Source organism: Bubalus kerabau, chromosome 16 (assembly GCF_029407905.1).
Source record: "Bubalus kerabau isolate K-KA32 ecotype Philippines breed swamp buffalo chromosome 16, PCC_UOA_SB_1v2, whole genome shotgun sequence".
In the NCBI taxonomy this organism is placed as follows: Eukaryota; Metazoa; Chordata; class Mammalia; order Artiodactyla; family Bovidae; genus Bubalus; species Bubalus kerabau.
The window spans coordinates 75,857,854-75,883,832 of NC_073639.1; the positions used below are offsets into that span (position 1 = coordinate 75,857,854).

At 51.9% G+C, this 25,979-nt stretch overlaps 1 protein-coding gene across 7 annotated transcripts in view; it reads right to left on the reverse strand.

The window, feature by feature from the left end:
* SPECC1L (sperm antigen with calponin homology and coiled-coil domains 1 like) overlaps window positions 1–21,057 on the reverse strand; it is an 86,493-nt gene extending 65,436 nt beyond the window's left edge. For 2 of the 7 annotated variants that reach the window (XM_055549715.1, XM_055549714.1), the window contains exons 1-2: window positions 20,908–21,057; window positions 13,155–13,359 (exon numbers count right to left, since the gene is read on the reverse strand). The gene's annotated coding sequence lies outside the window, so the exon portion shown is untranslated. Of the gene's footprint in view, window positions 1–13,154; window positions 13,360–19,861; window positions 20,627–20,907 lie in introns of those variants that run through there. The other 5 variants (XM_055549711.1, XM_055549712.1, XM_055549710.1 and 2 more) reach the window with 5 other exon arrangements.
* Between the last annotated feature and the right edge of the window lie 4,922 nt (window positions 21,058–25,979).

Here is a 25,979-nt window from a genome sequence, read left to right on the forward strand (position 1 = left end):
GGCAATGCCTGGCAGCTCCTCAGGAGGTGACGCAGGCCAGCAGTCCTCCTGCCGCACACACGCCCGAGAGCAGTGAAAACATGTGTCCACACGGGAACTGACGTCCAATGTCCATGGGAGTATTATGCACGATGGTAAAAAAAAAAAAAGGAAACAACCCAAACAACCTCAAAAATGACCAATTAAACCACGACAGAATTCTTTGCTAGCATTTAAATAAGTTTCTACTTATTAGCATGTATTTGTTACTTACTGGATATACATTATCATATAGTTCTGTGTTTACATGCTTTCTGCATACAAATAACATTTTGTTTCAATTTTAAATGTCCATTAATTGGGCAATGGCACCCCACTCCAGTACTGTTGCCTGGAAATCTCATGGACGGAGGAGCCTGGTAGGCTCCAGTCCATGGGGTCACTAAGAGTCAGATACAGCTGAGCGACTTCACTTTCACGCATTGGAGAAGGCAATGGCAACCCACTCCAGTGTTCTTGCCTGGAGAATCCCAGGGACAGGGGAGCCTGGTGAGCTGCTGTCTATGGGGTCGCACAGAGTCGGACACGACTGAAGCGACTTAGCAGCAGCAGCAAACAGAATGTAAGGGCTTCCCAGGTGGCTCAGTGGTAAAGAATCCACCTGGAGAGGTGGGTTTGATCCCTGGGTCGGGAAGATGCCCTGGAGTAGGAAATAGCAACCCACGCCAGTACTCTTGCCTGAGGAATGCCATGGACAGAGGAGCCAGGTGGGCCACGGCCCACGGGGCCGCAAAGAGTCACATGCGACTGAGCGCGCGCGCGCGCACACACACACACACTCACACTCTCTCTCTCTCTCACAAACGCAGTCCATCCACCCAGTGAACTACTTGCTCCTCGGCTGTAACTGGCACAACACGATGAGCCTTGGAAACACGGTACCGGATAAAAGACCAGATCCAAATGAGCATGTGCTCTGTGACCCCCACTTACACAAATTTTCCAGAAAAATCCAACCCAGAGGCAGAAAGCTGCACAGAGGCTGCCTAGGGGAAGGAGACAAGAGTACTAACCGCTCATGGGTACAGCTTTCTCTTCGGGATGAAACATTCTAAACTCACCTTGTGACGGTGGTAACCCTGTGAATATACTAAAAACCACTGAATTTACATCTTTTTTTGGTCGCACTGTGAGGCTTCCGGGATCTCAGTTCCCCAGCTCAGGGTTTGACCTCGGCCTCAGCAGTGAAAGCATGCAGCTCTAAACGCTGAATCGCCAGATAATTCCCACATTTTACATTTTAGTGGGTGAGGTGTGTGGCATATGAATTGCTTCTGAATAGTGCTACTCTTCAGGGAAACCGACGGCCGCAAACCAGAACCTCTGGAAGGCAGGCCCCAGTGCTGTGCAGCGCCCGGCAAGGTAAAGAGGGGACGGCGGTGCGCAGGCGCCTGAGACGAGACGCGCACGGCAGTGGCCCTCGGGGCTGAGATGCAGACAGACCGCCCGGGGCGCTGGCAAGTGGGGTCCAGGCACACTCTCGGGCCAGTGGCTCTCACCGCCTGACCCGGGTCCCCGCTCCAACAGATATGTAAGCACACCGTTACTGCTGAGATGAAATCCAGAGACAGCCTATTCATTACACACGTTCTTCCTAAAAATGTCCACACAATGTGCCAACAATGTGAAGGTGATTTATAGTAACTCGCACATGAATCTCGACAGGAAACTGCTCAAGCAAGAGTATACTAGGAACTAAACAGTCAGACATCCACAGCTCTGGGCGGAACCCCTATGGCAGGCACCAACAGTCCCGACTTGGGCCCGAGCTCCTGCAGCTTGGGCACTCGCTGTCTCCCGCACACGCTCTAAGAGTGTCGCCTTCTGAAAGGGGAAGCCACACTCGTGGGATACGGCTAACCGTCTGTCAACTTAAGCAGCGGGGCACCCAGACATTCTGTCGAGCAGTATTCTAGGTGTAAGGGCATTTCTGATTGAGATCAATAATTGAGTTCACTGGGTGGGTGAAGCTTATTGTTCTCCTTAATGTCGGTGGGCCTTACCCAACTAAGTGAAGATGTGAATAGAAAAAGGCTGGAGTCTGATGGAACTCTTCCTCGCTGGCTTGAGGTGGGACGTTGGTGTTTTCTGCTACCAAGTCTCTGGGCGGGGGGGCCCAGCCTGCCAACTGCAGGCCTCGGGACGACTCAGCCCCCATCGCTGCGGAAGCCAAGCCCTTTTACCAAGGCTGCTTCTGCCCTACCGGCTCTCTCCCGTGGTGGTGGTGCTTTAGTCGCTAAGTCATGTCCAACTCTTGCGGCCGCATGGACAGAGGAGCCTGACAGGCTACAGTCCATGGGATTCTCCAAGCAAGAATGTTGGAGTGGGTTGCCATTTCCTTCTCCATCTCTGTCTCCGGAGAACCCTAACACACTTCAAAAAGCTGAGAACAGAACAATTTCCCCTCAGTGTCTACAGTAATTGCAATCTTGGAAAATTCCACGTATATCAAAAAAATATACTTTAAAAAAGCTTTCTTGGTGCAATAAGATTCTAGACTCAGTCATAAGTTTGTTTGTTTCTATCCACATAAATAATTTAGCAAGATATTTCCGAGCTTCTCAGGTTTCAGGAGGAGTTTTTATACCCGGAACTGTCACCTCATTGCATCTAGAATTCCAGGGCCCCCACCCGTAAAATGTCAACAGTGTCCACCAACTGCTGAGACAGGTCAGTAAAAAAAAAAAAGGCTACAATTTTCTAAAATGATCCCTATTAAGGGCAAGGATCCCCTGGTGGCTCAGATGGTTAAGCGTCTGCCTACAGTGCGGGAGACCTGGGTTCGATCCCTGGGTTGGGAAGATCCCCTGGAGAAGGCAATGGCACCCCACTCCAGTACTCTTACCTGGAAAATCCTATGGACGGAGGAGCCTGGTGGGCTACAGTCCATGGGGTCGCAAAGAGTCGGACACGACTGAGCGACTTCACTTCACTTCAACAAGCTAAAACTACACCCTCAACCTCCCCTTCTAGACTTATCTACTTGTCCTAGGGGCCAGTGCTGGTCCTCTTGACCCGTCTTTTTCATTTTGAAGGTGTAATTAATTACTACGTTATTCAATATAAAAGCTACCTTTCGGAGAGATCGTAGAAAACTTAGCACCAGGTCCAAATCAGTATGTGTTACGTTATAGATGTAAATGTGAACACCTGCGCCACGGTCCTGCTCGTCTGCAGAGGCCTGCGACTGTTTCATTTAGAACTCTTTGCTAGGCGAGGGCAGAGATACAACTGCTCCCATTTATAGGAGTGCCCGCGCTCAGCCTGGGTGGCCAGACCTCTCACCAGGATGTTCCCGGACAGGACTGACCGCTCCAGGAGCCCGGCCTAAAGCTAATTACACATCCCCAGACACACAGGAAGTGGGCGTGCCCTCTACAGGTGTCAGGAATCCCCGAAGGAAAACCAAGGGCCACCCCGCCTTCCACAAGCGGCAGATCAAACACTGCTTACAAGTCAAACCACGGCTCTTAAGGATGCAAAGTATCCTGGAGGCCACTTACAGGAAACCCCACATGCAGCGTGTCCCCCCGCCCCGGCCAGAAGGCGGACGGTGCTGACCACTAAGTCAGGAGGCAAGGCAATGCTTCCTCAACAGGCACTGAACGTGTATTTTGTACCAAGATGAGCCAAACACCAGTTCTCTGCTAAGTGTCGTGGTCCAGGTGCGGTTTGGAAAAGAATTTCCAGATATGAGACACAATGAGAGGGAATAAAGTTTATTAGAGAGGGAGACGCTGTTAAAACAGCGGGCCAGCTCAAGGGAGAACCGACTGAACAGGGGTCTTGCGGTCATTTGATGACTGGACAAGCAGGGCAGACGCTGTCTCCCCGGGGGGCAGGAGGGGAGACAGGTGATGCTGTTCCGTCAACAGTCACACCATGGGGAGGGGAGGATAGTAGGGTCTGGGCTTCCATTCCTTCATTCCAAGGCCCTCCTGGGCTCATCTGCTCTCGCCTTGGTCACCAGAGGAAGCAAGTGCAGCAAGGCACAAACAAATGCATGAACGCCCAAAGCTGATTAAGACACAGATATCTACTTTTCCCTGGTGGCTCGGAGAGTAAAGCATCTGTCTACAATGTGGGAGACCCGGGTTCAATCCCTGGGTTGGGAAGATCTCCTGGAGAAAGAAATGGCAACCCACTCCAGTATTTTGGCCTGGGAAATCCCATGGACAGAGGAGCCTGGCGGGCTACAGTCCATGGGGTCGCAAAGAGGCGGACACGACTTCACTTGCACCTACTTTTCAGGGGCTCACAGTCCGGGGGAAGAATGAGGTGCCTAAGTGAACAGGGCCACCCTTTACAAATCCCACTGAAACCCGAGGTCTGTACACGTGCAGGCTGATGCGGGAGTGGGGAGGGAGGCACAGGGCAGAGGCGGCGACCGCACAGGCCCCTGCAGACCTGCGTCTGCTCAGAACAGAGAAGGGGGCTGAGGGTGGCGCCGCCCCGACTGGGGTCCTTCCCACAGAGAAACCTGGGGTTGTGCAGGGCAGGCCGAAGGCCGCACGGAGGCGCTCGGGGAGAGGGGCTGGAAGGGCCTCGCTGCCCCCAGAGCGAGCTCCACGCTCAGAAGCGCCCTCAGCCCAGGCTCGCCCGGACCTGAGGGCCGCACCCCCGCCTCCCAGACGCTGGAGGACCCGGTCTGCAAGCAGAGCCCGCCTGCTCCCACCTCCCCCTTCCAGACGCGGGGCCTCGCCCTCACCAATACTACAAGGTCCTCTCACACACACCCCTGCTGAGTTGCTTTCCTTTCTCCCCTACTGATAACACTTTAGTATGAATCTCTCCAAACACACAGACACGCTGAAGAAACCGGACAGCAAACACTCCACCACTCTCCTTCCACAGCTGCGTCATTCACATTCTGAGAAAGCCCTACACTTGGATCTGTCAAAACTATCATTAGGTCAAATTCAGCTGCAGGTCCAGCCTTTGGGACGTTCTGAAATTCTGACTCTGACTTGAAACCCACTAGCTCTCCCTGTAAAAAGTGCTGTTTTCAATCTAAGTAATTTGTCCAATCAAGATCCTCACCTAAAATAAAAGGAGGCTGAGTTTAAGGAATCTCGACGGTTACCTCCTGACTCCAAAACCCTTCCAATTTAACGCGCTTCTCGCACCTGATGGCGATGTCACAGGCAGAGAGCAAACGGTGATGAGGGCTTGGGCTGCATCGCGGACCCCGCACCCCCACCTCGGGCCTCAGCACAGCGCACAGCGCTGGGCCCCAGCGGGGCGCCCACTCGCGCTGCCTCCTTTCCCAGAAAGGAGAGTCGATAAAACCCAATTTACAGAGTTACTATACAAAATAACACGTGCAGACCAAGGAAGAGAACAAAAATCCCACCATCCTTGTTCTAGAAGTTATTCACCAGGGCTCAAAGGTCAGAAAAGTGTAGCAAGAACCCAGGATTGGGGGCGGCAATTTTTCTCAGTGATTCAGAAACTCCACCCTCCCCAACCATCCACCCATAGAAAACACACTAACCACGTTTCAGAAATAATGCAAAAGGACCGGAAGATTTACCTTAACCGTCACTGCCCTGCATCAGGAAGGCTCCTCCCTGAGAGGACTGTCCTGGGAACCACGAGGGAGCTCTGCGGCCATCCCTGGCGAGAAGCACCGCCAGGGCCCGGCACGGCGCCCACAGGAGCCCACGTGGTGACCACAGGGGCCGGCCTCCCGCGGGGAGCCGCGCCAGGATCCTGACCCCTCGCCACTTCTTCCTTTGAAGGCCTCTGTGCTCCGCCTAGTCCCCTCCGAATAGAACCACTCTCCCCTGTTACACTCAGGGCACTGGTATTTACAACTATTTAAATGGACCCGTGGGGCCCTCCCTGTGGTCCAGTGGTTAAGACCCTGCACGTTCATTGCAGGGGGCCTGGCTGGTCCTTGGTTGGGCAAACTAAGATCTCACATGCCGCACGGCTCAGTAAAGAAAAACGGATTTGTTACTTAATTGACAGTTTCTATTGATTTATTTATTTAGGACACACTTCGAGGCTCGCAGCTTCCTAGTTCCCCGACCAAGGATCGAACCCACGCTCCCAGCAGCAGGAGCATGGAGTCCTGACCACTGAACCACTAGGGAGTCCCTAAAAAAGATCATTTATTAAATCCACTGTGATATTTAAAAAAAAAAACAGTATTGGGAGATTTTCCTAATGGTTCAGTTGGTAAAGAAGGAGATGGGGGTTCGATCCCTAGGTCGGGAAGACCCGTTGGAGAAGGAAATGGCAACCCACTCCAGTATTCCTGCCTGGAGGGCTACAGTCCATGGGCTCGCAAGAGTCGGACATACCTTAGTGACCAAACCACCACCACTGGGAGACTGCCCCACCTGCGGTGTCTGATCAAACCTGTATCCTGAGGCAGGTAAGTCGGCCTCTCTGAAATCTGTTTCCTCATCTATAAAATGGGATGGCAATAATACTACCCACCTGATAAGGATTTGGGGAGGATTAAATGAAATAATGAACCCCCCAGTGCTCAGCAGGGTGGCCCACAGCAAGGATGGCACAAATGTGAGCTGGCATGATTTATACCAACACACGGCATGCCCCAAGTATGACTAATGCCTTGTTAAAACAAAAGCAGCAACTCAAAGGACTCTCTGTCAGAGAAACCCTTCATCAGGAATGACTAAAGATTATTTTTACTCACTACTGCATTAAATTATACACTGCGGCACATCGATGTCAACAAACAGCACTTGCCCCCGGCCCACTGAAAACCACACACCAGGAGCGCGGCCAGTGCGTGGCGGGGCTCCCGGAAGGGTGAGCAGGAGGCCGCACTGGGGCCCCAGGCCCGCCCGCACAGCCCTCAGAAAGTCACGCCGACTCTGCCGGCCTTGCTGGCAAGGCCAGGAGGACGGATTAGGAGCAACAGAAATTCAAACGTTCTATCTCATAATTCATACCCTCAGAGCCACGATCAGAACCATTAAAAAAAAAAAAAAGGAAACTGCTTTGGTGTTTAAATTATGGTGTTGGGTATTAGCTATGGTGTTTTTATGTTATATATTGGTAACACTCCACTAAAATTCAAAAAAAGGTTTCAATCCAAGCAATCTAAATATCTCTCTCTCTTCACAAACTCCACATTCAAAATGTAAGAATATTAAAATTTTAAATTAAGAAAAGAGACTTAAAACACTAAGAAGGAATCACTGTCAAGGGAAAATGGAAATTTAGCAAACTAAATTGAAGCCTGTGAGCAAATGTTGCTAAATATATCAAAACAAATAACCAATTGATAAAATCATGAGTACTCCAACAGAAGGTTGAAAACTACTTCAATTAGAAATGTTTTAATTAAGTAAATCATAATGCAACAGACTTTCTATTCTGAATTCCTCAACATATACATTTTTTAAATCTGTGAATTCTAACACACAACCAGAAAGTACATTTAAAGATGTACATTAAAAAAGAAAAATACAGACTTGGAAGGACTTCCCTGGTGGTCCAGTGGGTGCGACTCCAAGGCTTCGGGAGTCAGTCACAGGCTCCGCAGTGCTGGAGCTCAGGCTTTAAAGGGCAGGCGTGTCGTACAGGCTTAGCTGTCCCACGGCACATGGAATCTCCTCAGACCAGGGATCAGACCCATGTGCCCTGCCCTGGCGGGTGGATTTTGATCCACTGAGCCACCAGGGAGTTCCTTCAAGTCCATCTTTAATAGAAGCACAAGCTACCACTTACTGTTGCATAAGTGTGGCTTCCCAGGTGGCGCTCGCTAGTGGTAAAGCACCTGCCTGCCAATGCAGGAGACGTAAGAGGTGTGGGTTTGGTCCCTGGGTCAGGAAGATCCTCTGGAGAAGGAAATGGCAACCCACTCCAGTATTCTTGCCTGGAGAATCCCATGGACAGAGGAGCCTGGCGGGCTACAGTCCATGGGGTCACAAAGAGTGGGACACGACTGAAGCGATTTAGCTCAAACATTACACAAACCACAGATGTATAGTATCGTGATCCACAATTTTTAAAGGTTATGTTGCTGCCTCTCAGTCGCTTCAGTCGTGTCCGACTCTTTGCAACCCCATGTTATAATAAAAATAAACATTTAAAAGACTCACAGAGAGAACAAACCATGAGTGGCAGTGGGGAGAAGGAAGGGGAAGGGTAGAGGAAATGAAATTTTCTCATTTTTAACACAGATTTTACTGCCTGCCTAAAATTAGGGTGTGGCCCATCGACTAATGTGCACATTTAGTAGGCGTTCTCCCTGCTCCCAGAAACCAGTGACGCAGACTCCGGCCCCACGGAAAGGCGGCCTTCCGGTGGGCCTCTCCTCCACCTCCACCACTAACCCCAAGTGTGCGCTCCCCTCCAAACGCTCTCCTGGCCACAGAGGAAGGGAAAGGAAAAAGCAGCCCCTCTCCCACTTCCACCCCTGCCCCTCAGAGCCACCTCCTCTCTGCCTGGCCACGCTGGCAGCGAGGGGTCTGGGGGGCAAATCCACAGGACCACGTGCCCGAGTGGACACTGAAGTCGACCAGAAGGGCGGGGACGGCTGGAGAGAAGTCAGATGTCACTGGAATGGAATAAAAGGTTGAGTAGGAGACAAGGATGAAGAACATTTCAAAAATGCAGCTTTGTGAAGGGCAGAGAGTCAGACAGTAATGAGGTGGCTGAGACACTTTGCTGGTGTTGCTGTTTAAGCCCAGAGCAGGCTGCTGGGGGAGAGATGTGCTGCCCAGACCAGCACAGTTGATTAGAAGCCACCCTATGTGCCTGGAAAAGAGGAGACTGAGGCCAGGGTGGCAGGTAAGCAGCCTGCCCTGAGTCTGAGCTCGTCACTGAACTCCAGCTACTGACCAGACACTAGGAGAAAGGCACCAACTACCAGCAACAAAAATCCACAAGTGCGAGTCTGCTTCTCTTCGCTCTGGTCACAGAAAAAGTCACTTACACGAACTCACCATTTCTATTATTCTGCAGGGTTTAACACAAGGGAATATCTGAAAACAACTAGAAGCTCCCTGCATTTTTTCAAACGTAGAACTCTAAGTCGTCTTCTTACTGCTTGCAAAGAATAACAAAAACAACAAACCAACCAACCCTAATCTTATACGAAGCCCGCTTCAGATCCACCCTGGAGACCTCCTTTTTAATACAAGCTGCTAAAAGACCGCTCAACTACTGCCGATGCTTAACATTCCAGACGAGTGACACGGCTGGAAAAAGACAGCCCAGAAGAATTTCTGGCTATAGTACACAAATGATTTCTCCAGATTCAGTCCAAAACAAATCAGTTCCCAAAGTTCAAACTCCCAGAATGCAAGAAAATTTGAGCCTCCTTTCCCTGCTCAGCCAAGGTTTTTGAATATTTACAAAAAGAAAATGTTTATTCATGATCCTTTCAAACCATGGCTTTATGCTCAGATTTTTGGCAGGCAGTTACAAAATTGCACAATACTGTATTCATAAAATTAACTGTCGGCCATACTTTTAATTAAAAATACCAATTCGATATATTTGAACATGTTTAACTCTGAAATACAGAAAGAAACATTTTTTGTAATTCGCTAATTATTCAAATGTAACAACAGTACTCTTTCCTGGAAAATCCCATGGATGGAGGAGCCTGGTGGGCTGCAGCTCATGGGGTCGCAAAGAGTCGGACACGACTGAGCGACTTCACTTTCACTTTTCACTTTGACGCACTGGAGAAGGAAATGGCAACCCACTCCAGTGTTCTTGCCTGGGGAATCCCAGGGACGGGGGAGCCTGGTGGGCTGCCATCTACCGGGTCGCACAGAGTCGGACACGACTGAAGTGACTTAGAAGCAGCGGCAGCAACAATATAATAAATCCCTAAAAAAAAAAGCTAAAAATTTCAGATTTGAGAAATGTTTTGCCAATAGCACAAAGAAAGTCTTTCCAAATTAAAATAGATTAGAACTTGAGTTCAGTTTAATAAAAATGAAATCTTTTTTCAGTAAGTGTTTTGCTGATTAGATAAAATGAAAACTCATGAAAAACCGAAAGGATCCCTTTTCCCTTTGCCCATGGAGGATCAGGCAGCGGTCACCACGCGGGCGGTCCGGCCTCCAGGGGACACTCGGCCCCGTCAGGAGACACTGTTGGTGTCGCAGCTGGGGTGCTGAACACCCTACAATTCAAGGGCACTCCTCACCCCAAAATCAACAGCGTCCAGGCTGAAAGACTTGGGCACAAAAAGCCCGGTTTAAACCCAGGAGGGAAGGAAGATGCTCGTCTCTGCGCAGCAGACCACAGATAGGGTCTCATCTGCACAGACATCCTGCTGAGCTGAGAAAGCCAACCCAGCGGAACTGGCTGAAGAACAGGGAGCAGTTATGACACGGGCCAGTTACACCCCTGGTTTCCAACCACGTTTTCTGGGAAAGGACAGCCGCTCGGAGGCGGCTCGGAGCTGCAGGGGCTCGCGCTGACCTGTGCCTCCTGCGGTCTCCTCGCTCGCTGCCGGGCAGACCCACGGCCCCAGACGGACAGTGAAAAGCCACTATGGCCCGGCGCCCCGACGGCACACCGGTGAGGGAAGGCGGGGACTAACCCTGAGGGCCCACTGCCTGCGGGCGCTTTGCCCTGGATTCCACGCGCAGCAGGTCCCCTCCCTACTCTCACCCGGAGGCGCGCAGACCTGAGCCTCCCGAAGCCGGCCGCCGAGGGCAGGGCATGAGCAGCATCGACCAGGCTCCCCACGACGGGCTGCCCTCCTCAGTCTCAGGCGCAGCTGTGGTGAGACGTGAGACGCCGAACCCCAGTGGAGACGAGTACCAGCCCCCAAGGCAGGCGGTAGCCAACACAACCCTTGTCTCTGTGCCCACCCCTCCTGCAGCCCTCTTCCAGCATCTACGCCAGGAGGGCAGCACAGCCTGGAGCCCCTGTCTCCGCCCCAGCACTCCACACCACCCGCCTCTCAGGCGTGACAGCCCCTCAGGGCGTGCCCACTCCCCTGCACACCTCAGGCCGGAGCCTGCCGAGGCCACGCTGCGCCCCTGCCCAGCCCCGTCCCCCGGCACTGGGACCACAGCAGGCCTCACTGCACGCCGTCCCGCAACCTTTGCGACGCACCTGGACCAGAAAGTATTCGCTCTTCACCCGCAACCTAAGTGCAGCTGGCGTCCAGGAGCTCACCTGGCAACCCAGAGCTGGGCACAGGCTCGGCAGTAGGGAGGGAGGCGCGGTCAGCCAGTCCTCCACAGAGCTCCAGACCCAGAGTTCAAGGCCACGCGCTGGGGTTGGTGCCCAGCTGCACCCGGCGCCTGCTTCACACAGCGCTCCCCGCTGGCCCGTCATCCGCAAGTCCAGAGTCCGCCGGGTGAGAAGCCCCCTGCCTTGGAAGCAGTCTCAGGACAGGCGCCGCTCGGAGGCCCCGGATGGCAGGAAGGCGCGCCTTCCCACACGGTGAACACGAGGGCGGCACGGGCAGGCCTCTCCCGGCCCCACACCCGAGGCGAGGCAGGGCCAGTGCCACGCACATCTTCTAAGGACCACACAGAGAGAGGGGAGCCAAATATCCGAGAGGCGGAATCGAAGCCAGGACCGGAGGGGCCCGATCTGCCACTGGAGGGACCTGCGTGTCAGGGGAAATCCTGGAAGCGCTCTCCAGACCCCCGTGACACAGGGCACGTCCCCTCACCACGTCCTGCAACCGCATGAAGGACTCCGCTAGGGCACTTATCAGCGGCAGGATGAGGATGCAGGAGGGAAAGAGGAAGGCCGAGGCAAGCACTTCCTCCTGAGATCCAAATGTCACGGTGCCTGCTTCCGTGTGGAACGCTGAGCCGCACCGTGCGCCCCAAGCACACCGACGGCTGTTGCCAACTGCGGACCACGCGGTTTGTCTTTACTGCGTGAGTAACGATTACACGCCCAAACTCCCCACTCAATCACGGATCAGAAATTCAATACGACACAACCCATCGTGTGTCAAGAAAACAGAACACGTGAGATCAATCTTTCTTCCTAGTACCTCATTCTAATTCTTAACAAGTAAAACTTGAAAACAACATTGCCTGATTTAGCAGACTCTGGGCTATTAGTAACAGATATCAAGGACAAGAGGCATCCCTACAAAGGGCACAGCAGCTCACCCCAAACTCAAGTCGGTGGGAGGGTCTTCGGATTCTATCCCTCCAAAACTATTTCTTAAATTCAAAACATTTCCTCCAAGGACCAAATCCTACCTCTGAGAACGTTGCCTATCTAAGCTGATTTACTGTAAATGAGTAATTTAACTATTTCAGCCTTAAAAAGCAATCATCCCTTCTAAGGACTCCAGAACACAAGAGAGATCGTGCACTAGAGGAGAGCACGTGGGTCATTCAGGCGGAATCTGGGTCCAAGCGCCAGCTCCACCACGCACTAGCTGCACGACTCTGGACACGCTACTCACGTCCAGGAGTCAGTTCTCACACCTCTGGGTGGAGGCCCGGAGTCCCACCAAAGGGTGAGCTGCAGACTTCCTCCCTGCCCCACAGAGGCGAATTCCCTCATCCTGACTTCTTACTTCCTCTTTCCAAACAGCCGTTTTCAAACTTCAAAAGGTCCAGGAAGGCAGGAAGAGCAGTAGTGAGTGAAAGCTTTCCAGCAACAGATTCCGAGGCAGCTAATAATCAGCGAGGCCCCTACGCCAACCGCACGGCCAACCGCACGGCCGGGCCCTCCGCTCAGCAAAGGCTCCCACTCGCGCGGGGCCGGGCTGGGAGGTCAGCAGCAGACACCAGGTGAACGGGGGCTTCCCGCACTAGGCTGGGTTGGTGAAGACCCTCTGACAGGCACCGCGCTGCAGCTCTCAGGGCCCCAGGGAACAGTGGGGGAACACCGGCTTTCATGAGCATCGCAGGGAACTTTTCGCAGGGGAGTTCGCCGGGCTCACTTTCTCACTGGCCTGTTTCCTGAGGGAATCTCCTTTGCAGGGCAGTCGCCCGTCCACCCCTTCCAGCCCCAGTCACCTGGAACGTCCCTGGTTCACTCCTGAGACGCAGCAGGGCTAACATGTCTAAGCTCCAGGCTCCCGACAACAAGGCAGACGAAACAGTAACTGCTGTGTACAAAGCAACCAGCGGCTAGAGGGGGGACAGGCCTCTCCCCGACCTCACCACGCTCTGAAGCTTCACCTGCAAGGCAGTTCAGGGACGGGGAGCCCTTCTCGGAAGCCACTCTGTGGCCTCGATGCAGATGCGGCCGCGGCTGACCACTCTCTCCACACCTGCGGGACGCCTTGGCCGGACAGACACAGCGCCCACGCAATGGGCAGCCACGTGCGGCGAGGACTGGAACAGCACAGCGGCCTTGAGGGGTTAGCTCTGAGTATAATAAACCCTGGGGGAGAAAGGAAACCCTTTGTTAGCCGTTCAGCAGAAACTCTCATGCAATAAATCCCCCGCCTTCAATTTTTATTTCCAGCTTTAAAAAAAAAATCCCTACAGAAACAGCATTGGAGAAAAAAATGACAAATTCCAAATTCATATCTGTCACTGTATTTAAAACATGGAAGGAGTGAAGACGGACTGCATACGTGAGAAAAATGAACCAAAGCCACCAGTAACTATCAGACGACCGTCCCGTACGCAGAGCTTGGCTCTGAGGGGCTGCAGGGAGGAGAGGCGAGACTCGGGAGAGGAGGGGAAGCGGGGCGGGCCTGTGAGGCCGGGGGCACCGCGGCTGGCCCCCGCCCGCCGGCCTTCGTCACAAGGGGCCCCTTCAGTTCTCGGGCAGGTTCTCACACGTGGAGCCGAACGTCAGTGCGACGGTGACTGCCGTTTACTAGGGGACCTGCCAAAGCAGCACAAAATCAATCCAGTGCTCTTTCCACGTGAAGGCTCTTCAAACAGTTCAACCTCAAGAGGAACAACGCCCAGCCCCACCTTCTGTTCTCCAGGCGGCAGGGCGCTGCGGCTCCTTCAACCGCAGGGCAGAGCATTCCAGCTGAAAAGCAGATCACAGTGGAAAGAACACGGGAAACCTGGGCTCAAAACCGAGCGTGGCCCCTGGTGAACTCTGCATTCTTAACCTCGTCTCCTCATTTATAAAATAAGGAAAATAACAGTCATGCTAACTACTTTAAAATGTGTTGTGAGAGGACCCTCTAACGAACAGTACAGGTGGGATGTGTGGTTTTCAACCACGCTGCCATGGAGGCTCACTAGATTCCACCTACTAATAACCTAAACCTCATAAATCTTATGAATTCAACTAGTTTTGTAAATAAAGTGCTAGAACCCAACCCCAGTAAGCACATGTGTGCTGGGGGTGGGAAGGAGGGCCAGCAGCAGAACCAGGGGAGGAGGAGAGGAGGAGCCTGCGCAGCCAGGCAGCACCGGGCTGGCATTTATATACAGTACATTATATTACACTACACCAGACCTTCAGGAACATTACTGCAACACAAGCCTGCAGGTGTGTTTTGTTTTGTTGCTTTTTCAAAATACAAGGCACATTAGTAACCGAACTGCCCCCAAAAACTTCTGCGGGATAATATTTTATTCATTAGAGTGACATTCTGATTATTCATAGACAACCAGCATCCCGTGATGATGGAGCTGGCCTCTTACCTGGATGGGTAACAAGAAGGGTGAGTAACTGTGCATCTACATGTGCATTTCTAACTTCATTTCAAAGCCAAATAAAAAAACCAAAATAGAACCAAACATTTATTTTACCTGCGTGACCCCCAGGGCCAACACAGAAGGATCAGCGCAGGCCCAGCTAGGCTGCATGTCAATACAAAGCTGCCCTCGCTGGAGGGAATGCCCTCCAGGCCTAACCATTTCAGATGATCCAAACTGTTTTCCCTAGGCTTTTCCCTAGGCTTCACCACGAGTAATTTAGAGTAGGCTTTACTGGAGGGACAACCTCAATAATTCAAAGGGCCACATAATAAATACAGAAGGTTCAGGAAGAAAACAAGACTGGGGTGCGAAGTTCTGCCACGTCCCCCCAAAGTCCTCTCAGCCCAGCCCAGCACCTTTCAGAAAGCACCCCCACGTCCTTCACCTGGCCCCACGGAGGGGCGTCTACTACTCGGCACCAGGGTAAGAGGCTCAGTCCAGTCGCTCAGTCGTGTCCGACTCTTTGCAACCCCATGGACTGCAGCCCGCCAGGCCTCCCTGTCAATCACCAACTCCCGGAGCCTACTCAAACTCATGTCCATCGAGTCGGTGATGCCATCCAGCCATCTCATCCTCTGTCGTCCCCTTCTCCTGCCTTCAATCTTTCCCGCATCAGGGTCTTTTCCAGTGAGTCAGCTCTTCACATCAGGCGGCCAAAGCACTGGAGTACGAGGACTTGGATGCAATTCATAAACGTGCTAACTCGCTCACCAAGGACTCCTGCCCTGACCACCCGACCACAGATCAGTGGATCACCCAGAACTCTTCAGCCACATTAACCAGTTAGATCTTTTATTTATTTTCTCCTATTTTTTATTTTACGAAAATGTTTCTACCTTCTCCTTAAAGTAACCTGCAACAACATTTAGGGCCGTCTAGCCTTGGTAACTCATAGGTGCTCCTCAGAAAGCTGCCACAGACTCAGACTGCCCTGGTGAAACCCTAGGCTATGCTACCTGTTTATTTCTTGATGTCTCACTCCCACCCCTACTAGAAAGTAAACCCTAAGAGCACAGAGCATCATGTTTTATCGCCTCCGAGTCTAAATCGGTGCCTGATACATAGCAGCCTCTTACTATCTGCTGAACTGAATGAATACACAGTATATTTACACTATGGAATATTATCAAGACTATGAAGCTATTCATCATAATGAGTCAGAATGGTACGAGCTAATTTAATAGAATTTCCAGAAGTATCAAGTGAGTGAGAAAAACAAAAAGCAGAAGGACCAAAAATGTCCCATGTTTTTAAAAGTACCCCCGAATACCCATACACTGATTAGGAAGTGGAGAACTCAGAACGTGACATGGGCCTGGAGGGGCTGTAAAATGGAGCAGCTGTGGAGAACAGTTGGTGATGACGCTAAAGGCTTAACGTTGCTATGATGTGACCCAGCGATCCCACTCCTAGGTACACATCTAAGACAAGAGAATACATCTGTCCACACAGAACTCTGTACATGGAGGTTCACAGCAGCATTATCCGTAACAGCCAAAAGCGGAATAAACCAGGCACTGCCCTGGTGGTCCAGCAGTTATGACTCTGAGCTTCCAATGCAGGGGGTGCAGGTTCCACCCTCGGCTGGGGAACTAAGCCTGCAAACCTCGCAGTGCGGCCAAAAAAAGAATATAAATGAAGGAACCAGGCTTGAAAACCCCAGCAGATAATGTGTAACAGGAGAGGTGAAGCACAGCTGAGCAAGTGCAATGGCGTGATGGGGTCTGCAGAAAACACCGACCCCAGGAAGAGAGAACTAGAAGCCGGGATGGAAGACTGAAGACTGACCTGAATCATGGGACTGCCCGGCGTCCAGTGGTTGGGACTTGGTGCTTTTACTGCTGGAGGCCCAGGTTTAATCTGTGGTTGGGGAACTAAGATCTGGCGAGCTGTGAGGCCAAGGAAAGACTGAGACAAACCCATCAAGGTTTCGTTTTTCGTTTTCCAAAAAAGTATGCAAGGAGAAAACTCAGTATCTCCTGCTCAAGAACTCTGGGGCCTGGTGAGCACAACAGCTGTGGCCGGGAGACACTTTCAGGGAAAGAAAGGAGTGGGACTCGGGACACTGGTGTCTCCTGCGTGGGAGGAAAAGGGTCCCTCGTGGGAGAAAGGAGTCCAGTTGTGACTGCTGTGGAAAAAAGCAGCTTTAACAAACTGCCTCAAGACTTCCTGGGAGACAAGGTGTCCCGGGAAAATGGCTGAGTTGGGACTTTCTCCAAGAACATGAGAAGGGAGAGAGGAAGAAAGGGACAACTTTCATTTTTAACAAGTATTTCTTGACAAATTTTAACCCTGTTGCCAGTTTCTTTGCCTGTTTTCTAAACTTAATCAGGATTTCTCTCTCTTTTTTCTTTGGTATAAACTCAGTTCTTTTGACAAGTAGTGCAATATGGGTTTTGGTTTGTTTTGTTTTAAGAGACAAAGTATTTTTTCCCCTTTAACATTCCTGTTTTCCCTGGGCTATATGCACAAAAGACAAACTTGAAATTTGATATCATTTCTTAATATTTTACCATTCAGTAACATCAGATTTTTAAAAACCACACGGCAGAAGGCACGCAAGGAGGGGAAAGGAGACAATATGCAACAAGTAAAGATGATGCCCGCCTCATTTCTGTTGATAAAACAGACATTACAGAGTCTTCTCTATCAAGAAGCCAGATTTGAAGGAGACGCTAAGACACAATTAAATGGACTCCGCAAGTTGGCGTGCGTGGCTGGGAGGTGTCGCAGGGCTGGCAAGGCCAGTGGACCTCTGGAGGGGCTGCGCCTGAGGGTCTCTGCACCCTGCTCTGCGTCAGGCACCAGGGGCCAAACCCTAAGGCGAAGGGGCTGGACGGGCCTGCGGAAGACAGGGCCAGGGAGGCCCTGCAGGCAGGGACTCTGAGCCGAGTTTTGCAGGACGAGGTGAATGAAGAGCATTCCAGCAGGAGATGTGTGGGTACCGGGGGGTGGGGGCGGGTGGGGGGGTTGGGGGGGGCGGCATTGAAGGGTTTTAAATTGTGCCAGGGCGGGGAAGTAACTCAGCAGATTAACATTTTAGAAAGACAGGCAGGAGCAAACCTCAGGATTTAACCAAAAAAATAAAGCCAGGACAACAATGAGGACGTGAGGAAAGGTCAGGAAAAACACATCTGCCCTCTTTTCTGTGGACAAATGTCCTTTACAGAGTTACCACATTCTCCTCCGAAAGTGGAGCACTCAGAGGTGAGTGAGACCGGTCCATCCTCCAAGGCGAAAATGAGTATTTCAGGAATTAGAGATTATAATATTTTGAGACACCTTAAAAATGCATGTCTGATACACATTATACATTGCAGTTTTAAAAGTACAAAAAAAACTTACAATAACTCTAAATCTGCTAAGAGTTTTTAAATCTTTAAAAATGTTTAAGATTTCATGGACACAAAGGCCATCTGTTACACATCCACTCTAAAACGGACGAAGCCAGCCACGTCTCCCAGCAGCACAGCGTAACTTCTTGATGTCACGGTGCTTCACAGCCAAGACTGGGGCCACAGTACTGAGAGTTCCCAGCGGACTGCGAATCCCCACAGGGGTTCTTTACCTCAGCAGCCAGTCTATTCAACATGAACAATCCCAACCACCGGGAGGAATTCCCCTGCCTGGGCTTACACACACACACCCACGAATATCCTGACATTTTATATCTGGTAGAAAGGGTGATCAGAATAGAAGTATCGTTAATACATAACAGAGCCTTCTTAGCTGCCTGTGGATCGTGACAAACGAGTGACAAACCACAAAGTAAGCTCATATTTACTCTTAAAAAGTATCTATATTTTAACCTTCTTTGCAGCAAAAGCCCCAGGAACTTTTTCCTAAACTCCCTCACTGCAATAGCAAAACAATAGATTTTAGGTTCTTTTTTCTAAAAAAATCTTATTGTGATAAGGAAACGAACCTTGTAGTTGCCATTTACAATCCCATATACCACCATTTACTATCCCCATCATGCCATAAAAGATGCTTTAACATCAAGAAAATGACATTTTTAGAAAGAACAGCCTTTTAACTGAATAAATTTAGTTTTACAAAGAACTCTCTATACTGTCCTTGCTCTTTAACACACTGAAGCCCACTCAACACTTCGTTTCATGGCCTGACCATGGTCTGTTCACCCCAGCTTTCCGACACCACCTCTCCAATCTTTAAGGAAGGACCAGTGTCATGGAACTGGTGAGAAGGCCCAGTTCTACCTCTGGCTGGAGAGGACGAAGTAGCCAAGGAGCCACTGAACATTAAAGCCGACACCTCAAGCAGAGCCCTTCCATCTCCACTTCCAAATCCCACCTTTACACGTGGGGAAATGACGCCCAGAAAGGAAAGCTGACTTGCCCAAAGCCACAAAGAGCATTTACCTCGCCTAACACCTTGTCGCTTTTCCTCTACTGCATAATAACTGCGCATAAGTGAGCCGCGTGATTTGAATATGTGTATGGTTACACACCAAGTCTTAATGCATTACGAAACCCAACCCTGATAATTACTTTGAACTAAAGCAGTATTATCATCTGAGTCATCTGAAATACGGGCTTCCCAGGTGGCGCTCGTGGTCAAGAATCCTCTTGCCTACGTAGGCAACAGGGGTTCTATCCCTGGGTCGGGAAGATCCCCTGGCGTAGGAAATAGCAACCCACGCCAGTATTCTTGCCCGGAAAATTCCACGGACAGAGGAGCCTGGCGGGCTACAGTCCACTGGGTCGTCAAGAGTCAGACGTGACTGAGCGCGCACACCCGGTCTGGAATACAAGATGCGCTGGGTCGAGTCAGCTGTAGAGAGAGCCTGTGCCTCACAGAAACCCCGTCTCAAGACGACGCAAGGCGGATACGCACCCCCAAAGGCTGAGTTTAAAACAGAAATTCTGATACAGGCCTCACCTTAGCCACAAGCACCGTGATCACTTTCCACTCACTGTGATGCGGAACTGGACACTCAGGTGCCTGGACTGCTGCCAAGGTGCGCAGCGATAAAGCTTTACCACGGCACAATGTTCTCGGTCTTACTAAAAACGAACGTCAAGGAAATCCCTACATACCAAGAATGCGCACAGGCAATTCAGCAAAGAGCGTCCTCCAGCTGTCTCAAGTTGAGTCTTTAAAGACTGCTTGGAGCGCAATCAAAGGAGAAAAGGAGAGGAAAAAAAATCAGCGGCCCAGCTATCTCTTTATAGGAAAAAAAAAAATCTTACCCAGGCCAATACCCCACTTCTCCTCACAGCGTACACCCTTCATCGATGTCTTTATTTGATAAGCTATCCATAGGTACTGATGTCTGCTGTATCTACCAAGCCCCCAGGCTCTGATTTCATCTCAAGATGCAGCTCCCGGGGTGATAGCAAACATTATCTGTAGTTTCTTGCATCTCTTGCAAATTTACGAAACATTGTCAATGTCTGGAGATGCCTTAAAAAAAAAAAAAAAGACATTTCCCCCATAATCGATACAGGACGACGAATTTATGGTCATTTCCCTCGGGTCCTCGCGTGCTTGCCGGAGAATTACCAAGGGCATCAGCAAACCCAGATTCTCTTGCGTTTGAGTGATCACAGGGATTCTTCCTCGGTTTTGTTAAGCAGGCCGAAACTATGTGGTCACTGATTTCTTTTTCCCAAGTCATCTATCTCCAGGGGAGCTGCCCAGAGACCAACTCCGATGCCTTAAGCGTTAACCACTGAAGCCATACAATGACCAGATTGCGGGAAATGCAAAGATGTCCTCGGCAACTAGAATATTCACGTTCAACCGGAGGCAATGAACCGGGTTTGGAGAATTAAGGACCCTCCGCCCGCTCGGTTGACCCCGCCAGCAGAGAGCGGGGCGCAGGTGGGGGGCGCGCGGCCGACGGAAACGGAGCCCGCAAGAGGCCCGGGCCAGGGAGCCAGCCGGGGGCTGGGGGGCCAGAGCACTACTGGCCGGGGGCTGTGGAGCGGTGGCCCCGGCCGCTTCTGGGGCGCGAGGGGAGGGCGGCGGCGGGCGCGCGCGCGGAGCCGGCCCGGCCCCGGGCGGCCGGGGTCGGGGGGCGAGGCTGCCGGCCGCGACGGCCTCGCGGGCGGCTCGGGGGCCGGGGAGCGGCCGGCGCAGGCGCGCGCCGGGCTGGGGGGCCCGGGAGGGGACGGCGCAGGCGCGGGCCGCCGGGGTCCGCGGGGCCGCCGGGGCCGGGCCGCGCGGGCGGCGCGGAGGAGAAGAGGCGCGCCGGCCGTCGCTCGCGCTGAGGGGGCCCGGAGCAGGCTCTTACCGCGCGCCGCCGCCGCCTCGCTCGCTCGCTGGCTCCGCGGGCTGGGGCCGGGCGGCGAGCTCGCCCGGTGGCGCGGCCCGAATCCGTTGAGTCCGGCCTCAGGGCGGCAGCCAACCCCGCGGCGCCGTCCGCCCGGCCCGGCCCAGCCTCCCTCACGGCGCCCCCGCCCCCGGGCCCGCCTCTTGCCCGTCCCCCCACGGCCGCCGAGGACTGCGCAGGCGCGGCGCAGGCCCCGCCCACAGGCGCCGCTGCGCAGGCGCCGGCCGCGCGGCCCCGTTCGCGTCCCCCCTCCCCCCGGCCCGTAATCGCGCAGGCGCCGTACCGTCCGACTGGTCTCGGGCAGCACTGCGCATGCGTCAGGCTTCTCGCGGGCGCTCCGGGTGGCGGATGCTCTTGGCGATGGATTTTCCTGGCGGCTGTTCCAAGCGTGGCCCAGTGATGCGTTAGCGCTCCCCCCATCCTGTCCCAAGGTTCGGCTTAGCCCAAAGGTCCAGCTTTCATGCAGCACGTATCTACAGCTTGCCAGGAACAGTGCTGGGCTTGAGCTGGACAGGGGTGAGAAAAACACAGAAGCCCTGCCCTCCCGGTACCACCCGGAGGTCTTGGAAGAGATGGGGTGCAGGTTTTAAAATAAGCACAACATTAGCCGTTCTAAGTCTAGACAGTGTCTTCCCATATCATCTTTACAGAGTTATATGTTTTCAGGAAAGTGTTCATGTTTTCAAAACCATTGGCGTAAAGTTGTTCACGTAATTCTCTGGTGGTTTTTATTAATATAAATCTTTGTTCCTTTTTGCTTCTGAATAAATTTCTAATACAGTCACATGTTTAAAAGTTCAGAAAGCGCCTTCTCCACCCCAACTCCCCTGCTGTAGTTGCTCTTCCCAGCTGCAACTAACTGCATTGAGTTTCTTGATATCCTCCTAAAAAAATTTTATGAATATAAGCAAATATCCAAAATAACCGGATTGCTTCTTTTGATTCTCTTTTTATATATACCACAAATGGAAATGGTAGTCTACTATGGGCTTCCCTGATGGCCTACTTTACATCATGATCTGTACCTTTTTAAAAAAAAATCAGAATAGCCACGATGGTTTAATAGCCTGGAGATAATCCAACATGTGGGTAGGACTTGACTCATGGTCCTCATCACCAGACAGCCTGGGTTTAAATCCTGGCTTCCTCACTTTCGAACCATTTGTCTTTGCATTTCAGTTTCTTAATCGACAAAATGGGAGCTGTTACGGGTTTTGGGGATTAAGTGGGATAATGCATGAAGGGAGCTTGGCGTGATGCCCAGCAGCCAGCAAATGCCTGGTGACCGTGAAGGGCATTCACGTTGCATCCGTTTTGGCCTTTACAGTTCAAACAGGTCTCATCATCATTTAGACCTAACGCCAGCCCTGTAAGAACTGCACAGAGGAGGACAATCTAATATAAAAGACGAACATAATATATTAGACTGTAATTCACTTCATGGGAAATAGAGGGGGAAACAGTGGAAACAGTGTCAGACTTTATTTTCTTGGGCTCCAAAATCACTGCAGATGGTGACTGCAGCCATGAAATTAAAAGACGCTTACCCCTTGGAAGAAAAGGTATGACCAACCTAGATAGCATATTGAAAAGCAGAGACATTCCTTTGCCAACAAAGGTCTGTCTAGTCAAGGCTATGGTTTTTCCAGTGGTTATGTACGGATGTGAGAGTTGGACTGTGAAGAAGGCTGAGCACCAAAGAATTGATGCTTTTGAACTGTGGTGTTGGAGAAGACTCTTGAGAGTCCCTTGGATTGCAAGGAGATCCAACCAGTCCATCCTGAGGGAAATTAGTCCTGAATATTCACTGGAAGGACTGATGCTGAAGCTGAAACTCCAATACTTTGGCCAACTCATGCGAAGAGTTGACTCATTGGAAATGACTCTGATGCTGGGAGGGATTGGGGGCAGGAGGAGAAGGGGATGACAGAGGATGAGTTGGCTGGATGGCATCGCCGACTTGTTGGATGTAAGTTTGAGTAAACTCTGGGAGATGGTGATGGACAGGGAGGCCTGGCGTGCTGCAATTCATGGGGTCACAAAGAGTCGGACACTACTGAGCGACTGAACTGAACTGAATATAAACGTATGCAAAATAAGTATATGAATCAATGAAATACAAAAATCTGAAGGTCAGGAAAAAGAACTTGAGCTGTTTGCCAAGTCTCCCCTCTCCCTTGCCAACACTGCAACTTCCCCAAGGGTCACCACATTCTGACCTCTAACTCAGGATGAATATGGGCCAATTTTGAACTTATACATGCGAAATTCTATCGTATTGATTTCCAAGGGCCGCAGTAACAAGTTACCACAACCTGGGTGGCTTAGAACTACAGGAACATATCATCTCAGAGTTCTGGAGGCGGTAAGTCCAACCCCTGGGAGTCAGCAGCTCTGAGTCTCCTTGGAAGGTCCTTGTCTCTTCTGCCTTCTGCCGGCTGCCTGCATTTCTTGATGCTCCTTCACTTGTCGCTGCTTCGTTCCAACCTCTGCCTTGGGCTGTGGTCTTTGCTGTGTTTGTGTGAGACCTCCCGTTGATTCTTAGGTAAGGACACTCATGCTGGTGTTTAGGGCCCAGCCAGATAGTCGGGGATAAACCCCCCATCTCATGATTCTTAATCTATCACATCTTCAAAGACTCTTCCAAATTAGCTAACATTTACAGGTCCCAGGGAAGCACTGGGTATCTTCAGGGGACAGTGTTCAGCCTGTAGCAAGTATCCTCCTGTGTCACTCTTTCATTCAACATTAAGTCTGCAAGACGCATCCATCTTGTTGCGTGCATCCGTGGCATGCGAAATGAGCATCACCGCCCTGTATGAATTTACCATGCCGTGGTTCATTCTATTGATGGACATTTGGGTTGTCTCCAGTTGTGAGCTATTTGTGGAATGAAAACTGAGCTAAGCAAAAAAAACATTCCTGGTATCGCCAATGGGAAGCTATATGCATCCTTGGTACACGCCCTTAGGTTATCTGATTCTGAATTCTGGGGGGCTCTGGGCCTTATGGGCTTCCCTGGTGGCTCAGGTGGTAAAGAATCTGCCTGCAGTGCAGGAGATCTGGGTTCGATCCAGTGCAGGATATCTGGGTTTGATCCCTGAGTCTGGAAGACACCCTGGAGAAGGGAATGGCTACCAAATGCAATATTCTTGCCTGGAGAATTCCACGGACAGAGGAGCCAGGAGGGCTACAGTCCTTGGAATTGCAAAGAGTCAGGTAGGACTGAGCCACTAACATTTTCTCGCTTTTTCACTTCCTGGGCCTTGTATTGTCTTTGAGCTCCTTTGCAATATAGAAGATTGATAGCAATGCAAATAATTCTTGTCCTGGGACAACCCTCCCCCACAGTGGAAAAACCAGTTTTGCCTCCAAGTTCATTTCAACATTTCTATTCTGTAAATGTGTCTGACCTTGTGTCTCCTTTCAACTGATGGTAACATCTTGCCGGTTCCCTCACTTAATGAATGAGTTCAGTAGACTCTTTGATATATGTTTATTTTATATTTGTATAAGAGTCACGATTTTACTTTTTTAAAAAATTACTCGTTAACATTAGGAATCAAGTTCCCATGACCCTTCTGATACACAGCAAATTACTTTTCATGCGTCAAAACCACGAAGTTAGATTTTCTGCCGTTGGAATTCCAAAGTAAAAGGGGCTGCTGACATTTTCTGAGTAGCAGCCAGTCTGCACACCTGTGCAGGGGGTGGGTGGGCGTGAGAGAGGGCTTTGGCCAGGTCCCTAGTCTCTCCGGATAGGCAGCCGTGTAACTTGGTCCCGAATCAGGTGAGATGGGGCCCAGGTGTCCTGAAGGCATGAGCAGGATTCCAGGAGGAGATGGCAGTTGAGGAGGATCTGAGGCAGAGAGCGCTTCCCCCGCTAGACCTCGAACTTGGCTTCTGTATTGTGGACAGAAGCCGGTCACTGCAGCTTTGGGACTGGGAAGTGACATGCGGGAAGACTGGGAGGCAGGCCCTGAGAGCCTGGGGACCTGGAGAGGCCGGGAGGCCTGGGGGGTGCTGGGGTCAGAGGAGAGGTCACAGGTCTGCAGGTGGGGTACACAGACCTGGCCAGACCTCACCCCGGCCTGTGGCTGGGCCTCACCGCACCTTGTCCCCTCCTCCTCCTCTGCTCACCAGGAGTGGAGGGGGCAGGAAGAGCAGGCACCTTGGGCCGCTGCTGGCCAGAAGCACGGGCTGTCCAGAACATCTGTCACCATGGGAGCCCCTCCCAGGGCCCAGCCTCCACTGCCCCGACCACCAAGTGGCAGGATCTGGGACGGTGTGATGACCAGCCTCAGAGGCGGACATCGCCCCCTGGTCAGGCCCTGCCGGCCCTGCAGCTGAGATGGGTGGAGCTCTGCAACCTGGAAGGCCCTTGAGCCCTGTGCTCTAGTTTCCCCGCTGACCGACTCGGCCCCCCCAGACGCCCACCCCCAACCCTGCCCACCCTACTGGGGCCCAGCTGCTCCGTCTGCTCCACAGCTGGAGGGGCCAAACAGGGAGGGCCCACAGGCCAAGTTTTCATCAGAAAACAGGTGTCCCCAGCAGTTAGCAAGTCGTCGGCTCCTAGCATGCCAGGACAGCGAGCCCAGGACTCCACTCACGCCTCTCCAGGAGCCAGGGCTGCTGTGTCCCAGGACGTGCAGCTGTCCGCAGAGCGCAGAAGTGTCCGCAGGCCGAGATGGGCTGCCTGGCCTCCGCGGCTGCGCTGTTGGCCCTGGAAGGGACTCACGTACCGGCGGCCACGCTCTGAAGCCTGGTGGGGAGGGGAGGGGGGCAGTCCAGAGGAGACACAGGAGGGCCACCGACTCAGGACAAGGTGGCCACCCTTCCTCATGGCCCACAAAGATCAGAGAACATGAAACCCTCTTAGGGACTTCCCTGGTGGTCCAGAGGGTAAGACTCCATGCTCCCAGCGCAGGGGGCCTGAGTTTGATCCCTGCTCAGGGAACTAGATCCCCGACGCCGCAACAAAAGGTCCTCCGTGTGGCAGCGAAGATATCCCAAGTGTTCCCACTGAGACCCAG